Source organism: Xenopus laevis, chromosome 5S (genome assembly GCF_017654675.1).
Source record: "Xenopus laevis strain J_2021 chromosome 5S, Xenopus_laevis_v10.1, whole genome shotgun sequence".
NCBI classification, from domain to species: domain Eukaryota; kingdom Metazoa; phylum Chordata; class Amphibia; order Anura; family Pipidae; genus Xenopus; species Xenopus laevis.
This window is the reverse complement of record NC_054380.1, coordinates 58368315-58381622: the sequence shown is the minus strand read 5'-3', so window position 1 is coordinate 58381622 and position 13308 is coordinate 58368315. Positions and strand designations below refer to the sequence as shown.

The window sequence follows — 13308 nt, the reverse complement described above, 5'->3', positions numbered from 1 at the left end:
AAAACGGAAGTGCGCATGCGCACTCGTATTTTTTCACGCATGCGCTCTCGGGTATTGGGTGCTTTGCCGGGCCAGGCTGCCTGGGGCGCCTGGCCCGGCACTGGCATGTATTAAAGATATTCCAACTGAACAGTTTGTGCTTGAGTCCCAGTGGTAAATACAGTAGTATCAGTGTGTGAAATCAGCCCAAAAATACTGCTACAGGACCCAGTATTTTTAATATTTCTGGCACTCCACTGCATAATGGTCATCCAAATTTTTTGCCCTGCCTGTGATTGAAAATATAGTTTAAAGTAAAGCTTTAAAAGTAGCACACACAGACAGTAGCAGGGATGTTCTTTAATGTCTGACTTGTACCAAATTATTTTGCTGACGTCACAAGAACTCGGCCTAGAATTCTAAAGAAACTTTCCCCAAATCTGTCACAGGCCAGTATATCCATGGAGTCTCTACATCTCAGTCTTTCAGTGGGCTATTTGCTATAGTTAATGCAGACATAGTTTTTTTTTTTTTTTAAACGGCACTTACAAATGTTATATTTTCACCCAGAAATCTACGGACAACAAAAGACGACATACGTTCTCAGGTTCCCAAGCCTGAACAGAGAAAGCATACAAAAGAGGAGAGCGAAGACAACAATAGACCTTCCACTATTAAAGGAGAAGGAAAGGCAAAAATTATTACCTAGCTCCCTTTAATCTACTCCCCAAGACCTACTAAAACGATATGTTTTGAACTCACATTTCCTATTCCTATAGTGTAGAATACATCTTCCGTTTTGGCTTGCATATTCATTCACGGAGGCGCCATCTTGGTGAAGTAGAGTAGGCTTCCGTTTCTTCATTATGCTTACTGCGCATGCGCGAAGAAAAAAACCTGCTGACCTTTGGAGCGCATCACTACTGATAATTCCTCAATCCTGCCGATACTATTTGGCTGCAGCAGTGGTAGTCAGGAAACAACGTTTTGTTAAAAGCAATCACAGTAACAGTCACGCTCCTCAATGGAGCGCTTTGTGTGCTAGATAATAGTAATCACTGCAGCAGGCACGCTCATCAAGTGTATGTGTGGTGAATTACGGGCTGGCTCTTCTTACGCTTGCAGAGGCTTTACTGTCAGTGATTAGAGCCAGGTGATTTACACTCTATTCGCACCAAGAACATGCTTTAAGACTGCGGTCCTAGCATATCAGCATATGTTTTCACGACTACCACTATGTTAACCAAGCACCATTCATCAGAGGAAGTGGGATCATTGACTGAGGTGAAGTCACGTATCCATAAAACGAATCCTCTGCATTCCTTCCCTGAACTGATGACCCTAAGTCCCTCCTGATCTTATTTTTATGTTATCAATTCCTGGGCATATTTTTTACTATATTTCAATAAACGTTAAGTTTTAGTATGCTCACATAGTGGGAACTTCTGGCACACATTGTGGGGTGGTGCAATTACAAGGGTCATTCTCTCTCTATATTTGTCTTTGATTACCATACAATAATTCATCAGTGCTGTACTACAATTCCTGAATCCAGCATCTAACAGTAATCATATATTACTAGCACACCGCAAGCGCTTGATGCTGCCTCTTAGGTGTCCAAAGTATAATAAAAAAAAGTTGGTGTGTGACTCCCAACTCCCAGATGCTTCCATTCTGATTGGTTGGGGGGCGTGGCCATAAGGGTCAATGATGACATGCGCGCATAGTTATTTGAATGCGCATAACTAATGAATTCTACCCAATGCGCCTCAAGGCTGCCTCGGGCAGCAGGCAGGAAGAGCTGGAGAAAATAGTGACGTCACCCAAGTCACACACTGCAGTGCTGAGAGATCGTAGCTGCTTCAACATGAGACCACAGAGAAACCACAAGAAACGGTCAGTGATTTCTATCTACACCAGACTTTCTTTAGCAGGCTATTTCTTTTTTGCCTTTCCTTCTCCGCAGTAAGTGAATATAGTTTCAGATTTGTCAGAAAGGGAACTGAATATATATTTATATAAATACATAGATACTACCCGATTCTTTATACACTGTATTTGTACATAGTTATAATATCCTTCTATAAGAAACTCTTCTCCAATGTAAACACTTCCATCTTGCCAAGACTTATAACTAAGATGATATTTCCTGTATTAGCCTAGTTGCTATGCTATTCTCTGTTTCACTAATGTCTCTTGAGCACTGGAGACTGAAACTGATCTGCATAAAATTCTAGACAAACCCTTGCCAGTGCTTTAGAAAGGGGAATTTGCCCTGTCCTCCCATAAATCTATACCCCTTTAATTCACTACAATACCTTGCTGACCCTTAGGTTAATGAGGTAATGGAATGAGTTAATAAAAAAAAAAACTAGGACACTTAAATGTTTACATTTTCTTGCATTTTTGGTATAAATTATATGCTGTAGTGCTCTTATAGTTTATTGGGTTCCATTTAAGAACAACTTTAATTATATATAATAAAAGAAATGTATTTCATTTCTAATTTGAGAAAAATATAGATTAAGTTTGTTTAAGAATTACTTTTGGGGAATGTACAGTTGTGTTCAGAATAATAGCAGTCTAATATCCCTAACCAATTCAAGCACTGTTTTTGGTAAAAAAAAAAAATTAAATTTCTGCATAGCAAAAAATTAACTAGTATGTTTAGTAGTTATAGAAAACCAACAGTCATTACATGCATGCTTCTGATTGTGTGTAATCATTAATTCAGGCTTGTTCAAAATAATAGCAGTGTAGAGTTCAAATAGTGAGGTCATTAGTTCTGTGGAAAAAAAAACAGTTGTCCCATACAGCCCTTGTTGAAGGAAGGCAGCAAATGTTGTCCATGCTGGTTACAGTGCATTTCTCTCTGAAAATCCGATTAAAATGGGTGGTTCCAGACATTGTTCAGAAGAACAGCATACCTTGATTGGAAAGGGGAAAACAAGAAAATTATAGACTTTTCCGCTAAAATGATCTCCAATGCTTTAAAAATGGGAACCAAAACCTGAAAGCCGTGGAATAAACTGAAAAACTTCCATTCGAATCAATAGAATAGCCAAAATGTCAAATGATCAGCTCCAGGAAGATCAAAGAAGGTTTAAAGTTAGCTGTGAGTACTGTTACAATTAGAAGACATCTATGTGAAGCCAAGCTATCGGCAAAAAGCCCCTGCAGAGTTTTGTTAAAAAAAAACAAAAACTTGCTGAAGAGGTTTGTGAACTGATGAGATTTTTCTTTTTGGGTCTAGGGGCCACAGACAGTTTGTCAGACGACCCCCAAACACTGAATTCAAGCCACAGTACACTGTGAAAGACAGTGAAGCATGGTGGCGCAAGCATTATGATATGTGGATGTTTCTCATACTATGCTGTTGTGCCTATTTATCGCATGCCAGGGATCATGGATCGGTTTGGGTGATGCAAAGGAAAGCAAAATCTTTAAACATTTTTCAGTTTATACAGTGAATGTCTGTCTGAGTTTGTAAAGAAAAATGCAGACACTGCTATTTTTTTGGAAAGCCTAGCATTTCCTTTTCACTTTCTGTAACAGCAATAACACGTGATCACCTTTTCTTCATGTTTTGATTTTGAATAGAATGTGCAGTGTTCTCAATGCATTTGTGTCTATGGAAATAAGCTATTCTAAGGATTTTGAGCGTTATTTACTTTTTTAAACACACTATTATTCTGAACACAACTGATGTTCAGAAGTCAGAGAAACACTCGTCTGTCTTTCTGTCATCTTCAGGCCTGCAAGAACTTTCATGAATGGAGATGTTCTACCAGCTGCTGGGTAAGATACTGTATTTCCCCTGCACTCTCACTTTAGCAGTTAAGTTATTTAACATTAATCTGTAATGTTAAATCTCAGTCATTATTTTTCTTATATAAAAGTGCTGGTTGTGGGAGGGCTAGTGTAACTGGTCAGGGCTGGTCCTATCAAATGTGGGGCCCAATTGGGACCATGTTGGCGGGGCCCCTAGACAAAGTGTTGCTGGCTACCGACACACCAAGTATTTAGGAAAATAAGGGCATACAGGCACAAAATAGAAAGGAAAGGGGCAGACAAGGTAACATAATAGGGGCACACAGGGTAAGAGAGAGAGGGAGGAAGTAGGAGAGTGGACTGGGCCAATTAGTTTGGGGCTGGGCCGATTCAGCTTGGGAGCAGGCTTGGTTGGATTGGGGGCAGGCAGGGCCTATCAAGGTTGGAGGAAAGCTGGGCCTATGAGAGTTGGGGGCAGGCTAGACCTATGGATTTGGGGATGGGCTGGACTCTCAAAGTTGGGGGCAGGCCAGGCAGCATCATGTGCTGAGGGAAATATTATCTGTGCTGCCCTGTGGTGCGGGGCCCCCCAGAGGTGCGGGGCCCAATTGGTCCAATTGGCCTAAGGCCGGCCCTGTAACTGGTCACTGAAAATACTGAATATGTGAGAATTTTGTCCCTATTTTTTTAAAGTTTAAAGGAGCTATCGGCCCCCTATCCCTCAGCTAGTCTTGAGTCTTTTACACTTGCGTGTTTGCAAACTTGCCCTAAGATTGCAGTGTTGAGCAGCCAAGTACCATCTTTGGATTTCAGTAAGTTCCCCTGTGGGAGCATGCCCAGTTAAAGCAGATCCCAGACCTTCAATTGTACATGCTCCTAGGCTCTATGTTGGTAAACTTACAGAAGAGGATCAGAAAAGGCAGAAGATGGATGGAGCTTGTGAGCACCGCTACACAACTCTGCATTTTTAAAACAGGTTCACAAATAAGGAGTATAATAAACTTTGTGGGGAGAAAAAAAGAGTGGGGGCTGTTTAAGGCCAGACAAGGGGAGGAGTGCAAGTGCATCTTTAATTTGGTGCTGTATTAAATTAAATGTTTGCAGATGTGAGACATACATGCTTAAAGGATAAGGAAAGTCGTTTACCACTTGGGGGTGCACAACGGAGCACTTCTATTCCTTTTTTTTTCTTTTTTTCAAATTTCCTAGGGCAAACGCATGCACAGTAGAATGAAAAAGCTGACTTTTAGTTAGTTCAGTTTTTCACTCTAATGTGCGTGCAGTGCCTAACACTTGGCACCCTCAAGACTTTACTTCTCTTTTAATATCCCTGTCTGTCGTCTGTATATAGAATATGGCCTGATTATTAGTGCTCACTCCCTAACTTGTATTTCTTCTAGAGCATAAATTCATGAGAGAAGCCCTGGACATAGACCCCTGTCTGAAGCTTACTGATAAGGTATTTCTTTATTTACACAGTGGCTGGTGCTTGGGTATAGTTTGAGATGAGGGAGGTCTTTTGTTTTACCCATTATCAGATATACCTTATTATGTATATAATAGTGAATGTGCATTTCTTAAAAGCCTTATTTAAGTGTATTGATAGCAACATCACATTAACACAATGCTTTTTATGGGTAAACGGGCAGCTAATAGTTTTTAGGTGAGGTTAAAAATGACCAGTGGGGTTTGACTGTAGGGGAGTGGATCATAGTTAAGAAATGGAATGGTAAAATAGGGGTTAAATGACTATACTGACCACAGGTTATAATCTGACCCTAGGGTTGCCACCCGGACGGTATTTTACCGGCCTAGCCGGTAAAACACCTGCCGGGGGTTCCAAATTTAACGGCAATGTAGCTGCCGGTAATTTATAATACCATTTACAAAATCCCCTGCCCGCCGATAAAAACTTACATTTTCGTCGGCTTTAGGTGGGTGGCCCCGTCCCTTTGGTGGCGCTACTCCCCCATGGCCAGCCCCTTTTGTGCCGCTACTCCCGCATGGCTCCGCCCCCTTTGTGGTGCCCCTCATCGGCTCCGCCCCTTTGTCATGTCCCGCCCCTTTCTTTTCCGCCCCCCACTATAGCCGGTAATTTTTTTTTTTTTTTTTTTTTCAAAAGGTGGCAACCCTATCTGACCCTGATGTAACTAGGAGAGGCCAGATCTGTAATAAAATAGGTTAAAGGGATACTGTCATGAGGAAAAGTGCTGCTCCAGCAGAATTCTGCACTGAAATCCATTTCTCAAAAGAGCAAACAGATTTTTTTTTATATTCAATTTTGAACTCTGACATGGGGCTAGACATATTGTCAATTTCCCTGCTGCCCCAAGTCATGTGACTTGTGCTCTGATAAACCTCAATCACTCTTTACTGCTGTACTGCAAGTTAGAGTATCACCCACCTCCCTTCCCCCCCCCCCAGCAGCCAAACAACAGAACAATGGGAAGGTAACCAGATAGCAGCTCCCTAACACTATTGTGATACTGAGCTCTATAGTTATTATAGGTATGGGTATATAGAATTTAATTAAAAATAGAGAGGGTTGTGTGTATTGATGCTGGGTTTTCATTTGGAGGGGTTGAACTTAATGGACTGTCTTTTTTCAACCCAATTTAACTATGTAACAAGATAACAACTGCCTGGTAGATCTAAGAACACCACTCAATAGTAAAAACCCATGTCCCACTAAGACACATTCAGTTACATTGAGAAGGAAAAACAGCAGCCTGTCAGAAAGCATTTCTCGCTTAAAGTGCAGGCACAAGTCACATGACCAGGGGCAGCTGGGAAATTGACTTCTCTGAACTTGTTGTCTTGCCCCATGTCAGATTTCAAACTTGAATATAAAAAAATCTGTTTGCTCTTTTGAGAAATGGATATCAGTGCAGAAGTCTGTTGGAGTAGCAATATTAACTGATGTGTTTTGAAAAAAACATGTTTTCTGATGACCGGATCCCTTTAAAGGACTAGGCTTAATGCTCAGACATAATAAATATGAATAATTGCAAACAAGGCACTAGAAACCCAGGACCCATGAACTCTGCTGCTATTTACCTGGTGTAAAGTACAGTGTTCCATCTACAGATGCTCACTAAATTTGTTCACCAAATAAATTAAAAATTTGAGCGCCAATGTCCCTCACCATTGAGACACTTATTTTGCTATAGACACAGTGGGGCACATTTATCAACACTGGGCAAATTCGCTCATGGACAGTGACCCATGTCAACCATTCAAAGAACCATTGTTCTTCTTGCAGCTGGCTTTAAAAAGCTAATCACTGTTGTGATGGGTAACTGCCCATGGGCAAATTTGCCCAGTGTTGATAAATGTGTCCCAGTTGGTTTATAAAGTGGTGCAAATATTTTGTGCCCTAATTCAACATGTTGACAAGGAAGAAAGGCAGTCCTTTAGGCTTAAAAATGTTACCTTGTGGAGGAAACCCCAGCGGTTTCTTTGGGACTTCTCCGCCTCTACGCTATTTTCCTTTTCCTACTCAAACTTCCTTGAATGTTGGTCCTGGTTCCTTTTTTGTAAAACTATATTATTAATGAATTACCTTGTGATTTTATAATGCACTTGCATAAATTAATTATTTAGAACCACACTCAGTCGGCAACTGAGTAACGGTTGAGCACTTGCACTTTATAATTTATTGGAATCTTGAATCTATTGCATATAGATTAAGTACATAAATTAATAAATTGGCACTGGCTATTTTTAATACACAGAAAAAGCAACTTTATGCTTCTCTGAACTTGTTGTTTCGTTATCTATTTAAAGCCTATCAAAAGGCTTTAATCAGTCAAGCAAATCTTTCTTATTAGCACAAGCACTTTATAATTATCGACTCATTGGTTTACTATATAATTTAGATAAGTTAGTTAATTCATTTGAGAGTACGGGGGCTCTTACTATCTTTTTCTTTTGACTAATTCAACATGTTGTCGGGATCTTAACTAGGCAGAGTTATGGAGGAAACTGCTGCATTGTGGTACAAAAACATACCAAATTGGGCATTTTTTTCTAAAATGCACTTTGCTGCACTTAGTCACTGATGCCTGCTGCCTTACTAACTTCCTAATGAACCTGTTTGTTTTCCAGCAACTTTTTTTTCCTTTTACAATTCTTAGTTGTAACAGGAAAATTTAGTATAGTGTAGCATGTGTGATACCAGGTGAAAGATGAATTCTGCACAGGTGTTTACTGTTATGTTACCCATATTTATTGCACTTTTTTTTCTCTCCAGTACCTCTTGGCCACGGTCCAGGTGTATTTCCAGCGAGCCAGGCTTAAAGAAGAGGAGTACATCGTAGGGTACTTTTTTGGAGCCGTGTAAGTAGCTTTCTTTATTTCCATGCATGTTCTACAAAATAATAAGAGGATGAATTTATATCTGAATAGCTGTATAAAGAAATAAAAGTCCAATTGGTCTATAAACTTAACTCATTGGCAAATCTTGCATAGTTTTGACACATGACAGTTGTGAATGGGTACATCAAGGAGGAAGGTAAGAGATGTTGAGGGGAGCCAGACAGTGTAGTTAATAGTGGACTGTGACATAGATGGCAGGGATTGGGTGAATCAGAGGCATGAGTTGGGATGATTTGGAGTCAGGATTCAAACTCAGACAGGCCCAGGAAAAAAACAGGCAGGTGTTAAACCTAATCTAACAATATGTCAACCCTATACTTCAACCTTGCAACATTCTGTCGCACACTGCATTTTGGCAGGACTCTGACAATAACACATCTTGTGCAGTCTAGTTTATGAGCTAGCTAGAGCATTGTAAAGCTAGAACAGGGGTCAGCAACCTTTACTATCAAAAGAGCCATTTTGCCCCCTTTTCCACTACAAAAAAATCCGGAGCCACAAAACAAAAGTTTTAACCTTTTTTTAATTTTAACTGTAACAGCAACAGAATACAACAAACAGAAGTGCAATGTGCATGTATAGGCCTACTTTGAAATGAATAAACGCTGAATAGCCCTATTAGATGCTAGTGTTCTCATCTGTTTAAAGGGGACCCGTCACCCAAAAAAATTATTCAAAATGCTATTTTATCACATTAGTCAAGCAAAATGAACTTTAATTACACTGTATAAATTATTTTAATCTTGTTTCCATCCGTCTGGGAACTCATAATTATAACAAGCAGGCAGGAGCCATTCTGTGGACCCTGTTATTAAGGCAAGTCTTGTATCATCTCAGAATCTTCTTTGTGTACCAGAATGGGGGGATCCAATGTCCATCCCCATGCCCTGACTACACAATTAAATGGTGAAGAGAACTGGAGGAATGTGGGGAGAACAGTGACATTTAGGAAGTGCTGAATGGAAAGTGAAAGTAATTGTCTGCCTATATATATGTCTGCCCTTTCTTTTTTGCCTAGGCATAGAGGAGGGGCAGACAATATTTGATTTGACAGCTGAGATTTTTAATTGAGCTTACAACAGCAATTAATGCTTTAATAAAAAATAGAAATTGGATTTCATGTTTAATTTGAAAATTACTTTTATTATACAGATTTTAGTGTCTGGGTGACAGACTCTGTTTTATGTGACTTCTTTCTGAAGCTCCCTTCTGATCTCGAGTGTGTGAAGGACCCTGATGAATAATTTTTCTGCAGCTCGGTCTTGCCTGTCACTCCTGGGGCGTCTATACAGCACTAGCACCTGCTGGCAGCTTCCTGAGTGTACGACCGCAGTAAGCTAACTGTTAGCATGGTCGCACACTCAAGAAGCCACCAGCAGGTGCTAGTGCTGTATAGATGACGTGACAGGCAAAGCCTCAAGACTGAGCTGCAGCAAGCAGGGTGAAGAGCCGCATGAGGCTTCGGAGCCGCGGGTTGCCTACCCCTGAGCTAGAATATTAATAACAAAAACTAGGTTCAGTAATCTCTTTAGGTTGTCAGCTGAGGGTCCTTGGCAGCCAGTTATTTAAAATATTAGGTTGGAAACTGGAAGAATTGATAGGTAAATAGCTCAAGAATAAAAGTTAATTATAAGGTGACCGCCACTATTAATATTTTCTCTTTCATTAAAGGGGACCTTTCACCCTAAAAAATTATCAAATTATTTTCTATCATTGTTAGTTGAGCATATTTATCAAGGGTTGAATTTCGAATAAAAAAAACTTAGAGATTCAAAAAGACCAACCGAAATTAAGACAAAGGTTTTTTTTTTGGTCGAATAGGTCCGCATTTGGTCGACTTCGAATCAAAGTAATAGCACATTCGATTGAATTTTTCCAAAAAAACTTCCAGTTTTCAAAAGTCCACAAATTGACTCCAAATAGGCTCTAGGAGGTCTCCCATACACTAAAACAGCAATTTAGATGCCAAATGGTCAAGACGGTACATGATAAATTTCGATATTCAAATTTTTGATTTTTTTTTTTTTTAATCGAATTTGGACTATTCCCTAGTAAACAAAAATAGCTCGTAATTTCACCTCGGCCTTTGATAAATTTTCCCCTAACTATTTATAATTTACATTTTGTTTCCTTCAGTCTTGGAATTATACAATCGCAGCAAGCAGGCAGGAGCCATTTTGTGGACACTGTTATTAAGATAAATTGTTTATCACCTCAAAATCTTGTGTATGCACCAGAAAGGGAGACCTATGCCCAGTGCCCTACATAGAGTGTAAGGAGGGAAGGGGTAATGTGAGGAGGGCAGTAACATCTAGAAATTGCTGAATGGAAAGTGAAAGTAATTCAAGATTGAGGTTAGTATAATTGCTTACTTTTTCTATTGCACTTTTATGAATTTAAAAAATGATTTTTGGTTGTAGAAGGTGCAAAGTAAAAAAAAAAAATCTGTATTTTGCTTTTACTGATTTGGTACATATAAAATAGTGAGAAAATGCTGATTGTGATTGGTTAGAGAACAATAACTTTGCTACTGTACGTATATACTCGAGTATATGTTGGTTATATGAAAGAATAACAGTGACTGCAATATCACACAGCGCCATCTGTTGGTTATATGAAAGAATATCAGTGACTAAAATATCACACAGCGCCCTCAGTTGGTTATATGAAAGAATAAGTTACTGCAATATCACACAGCGCCCTCTGTTGGTTATATGAAGGATTAATAGTGATGGCAATATCACACAGCACCCTCTGCACATGGTAGTTGGACAATGCACTGCATTTAATAAAATTGCAAGGGCTTGCCCTGCTTAACTAAACTGTGTGCCGGTGATCTTTCTACGTATCCTGGCTGGGCGGTTGCCAATTCCCCCATCACTGAGCACCAGGAAACTCTGCTGGGGTTCGTGAGGTGTGCGGTTTCTCCAAATTGGCTTGGCAGTGGGACAATGCACACAGTAATCCATTTGGCAATTCTCTGTCACCATCAACTTTGCAAAGAAGTCCGGTTGATTGCTGGGGGTCGCTTTGGCGGAATGTGCGCTGCTGGGAGACAGGGCTGTAGTTGTGTCTATGCTTATACTTGAGTCAATAAGTTTTCCCAGCATTCCAAGTATGCCAAGGTCCAAATAGCCCCCCCACCCACAAGCCCACGAAATAGTGACGGTCTATACTACAGCAGCCCCTCTGGTGTAGTGTGCCAGAACTAGGGATGCACCGGGATTCTGCCTTTTTCAGCAGGATTCAGCTGAATCCTTATTTGCATATGCAAATTAGGGGTGGAGGGGGAAATCGTGTAACTTTTTGTCACAAAACAAGGATGTAAAAAATGTTTTCCCCTTCCCACCCCTAATTTGCATATGCAAATTAGGGTTAGGTATTCATCTGAATCCTTCGTGAAGGATTAGAGGGTTCGGCCAAATCCAAAATAGTGTATTCGGTGCATCCCTAGCCAGAACCCACAGATTGCTAGTCCAGGCCTGGATCTGACTGTACCTTGTAGCAGGTCCACACTGGCTTTTACATCTTAAACAGCAGTCCCAAAGACAGAAGGACAGTCCTCCTGCAATTAGAATTTCTCTGCAGTATCTACATGCTTTATTGCTTGCATTTGATGAGAAGGGTGGGCACTTTTAGGCATAGTCTTTGAATATTGCAGGCAGTTTTGTGTACAGAGCACTCCATTCGTAAATGTTTTCTTGTATATTTTCTAGACGTTGGCAGACAAACCAACCCACTGGGCCTGGAGAAGGGAGCGACCGGAACACCACAGCTTGGCCCTGAGGGAACATCGCAGACCTCATGATTAGAATTTCTTCAAGCATTCTGCCAACAGCCCAGTGGCTTGCTCTTTGTGCCAGGAGGGTGCAGGGACCTCCCAATAGACTGAGCCACCAAAGTTAATGTAATGATTATGGTTCCAGCACGTCCTACAGCAGTGCAGGATAATGGATATACTTGTACAACTCAACTGAATTACCTATATCATTTGTTATATATTAGTAAGATTTTAACAAAGGAAGTTACTGCAACTATAGGGTACAGCATTTTTCTGCATTTCTGATATATATATTTCTCTTTATTTTTAGGAGACTCCAAAAATGTAACGCACCAGAAAAAGGAAGAGGAAAAAAACAGAAACAGTACTTTGACTATCGAATAGTCGAATGATTTTTAGTTTGATTCGTAGTCGAAGGTCGAAGTAGCCAAAAAAACACTTCAAAATTCTAAGTTTTTTTTTTCATTCAAATCCTTCACTCGAGCTAAGTAAATGTGCCCCTACATCTATTTTTATCTGTTTGGTTTAATTACATTTAGCGTTCATATATTTCTTGTGCCTAGAACTATTTGAATTTGGGATGTCATGCATGATGATCATTAGATATTTGTATGATAATCATTAGTTATATAGCATTATTATTATTAGGTATATAGCTGTATTAGTAGTGTTTTTAATATATTAGTTATCTACTATTTACTGTCTCTACCGTTCTATTATAGTATTATGTAATTACATGGTGGTAGTAGTAGTTTACTATTTTGAGCCAATATAGTTATAAATTATTAGTTATATCATTTTGATTATTATATATACATATATATTAGTCATTTAGTATTATATATTTTATATATATTTAGTATGTTATAGTATAATACTAATATAGTATATAATACTATATAATAGTACTATAATGATAAGACAAATATAATAATTTAGTAATTATAGTATACGAATAGTACTATAATGTTGATATAATACAATATATCAAATAGTACTATAATAATGTTGATATAATACAATACAAATAATAAATATATAATTATACTGCTGATATAATAAACTATGAATAAAATAGGACTATGAATAAAACTAGGATTATATAATGCACATCACATTTCTTATTATAACAAATAATATAATGGCAATCATATAATGCTACTAAATTAATAGTAATAATTTAAGACATATTAATACATTGATATAATACTAAGACATTGGGGCTTATTTATCAACACTGGGAAAATTTGCCAATGGGCAGTTACCCTTAGCAACCAATCAGTGGATAGCTTTTTAAAGCTAGCTGCAAGTAGAACAATGAATGTAGCAATTTGACTGGTTGCCAAGTGTTACTGCCCATGGGCAAATTTGCCCAATGTTGATAAATGACCCCCATTGAT

General features: G+C 39.1%; 1 long non-coding RNA gene across 1 annotated transcript; it reads left to right on the top strand.

The window, feature by feature from the left end:
• The first annotated feature begins 1422 nt into the window (after positions 1–1422).
• Positions 1423–8619, top strand: LOC121394231. The gene is made up of 4 exons (XR_005961569.1): positions 1423–1875; positions 3733–3777; positions 5151–5209; positions 8003–8619. It is a non-coding gene; the product is annotated as an uncharacterized LOC121394231 (long non-coding RNA).
• Positions 8620–13308: the final 4689 nt, after the last annotated feature.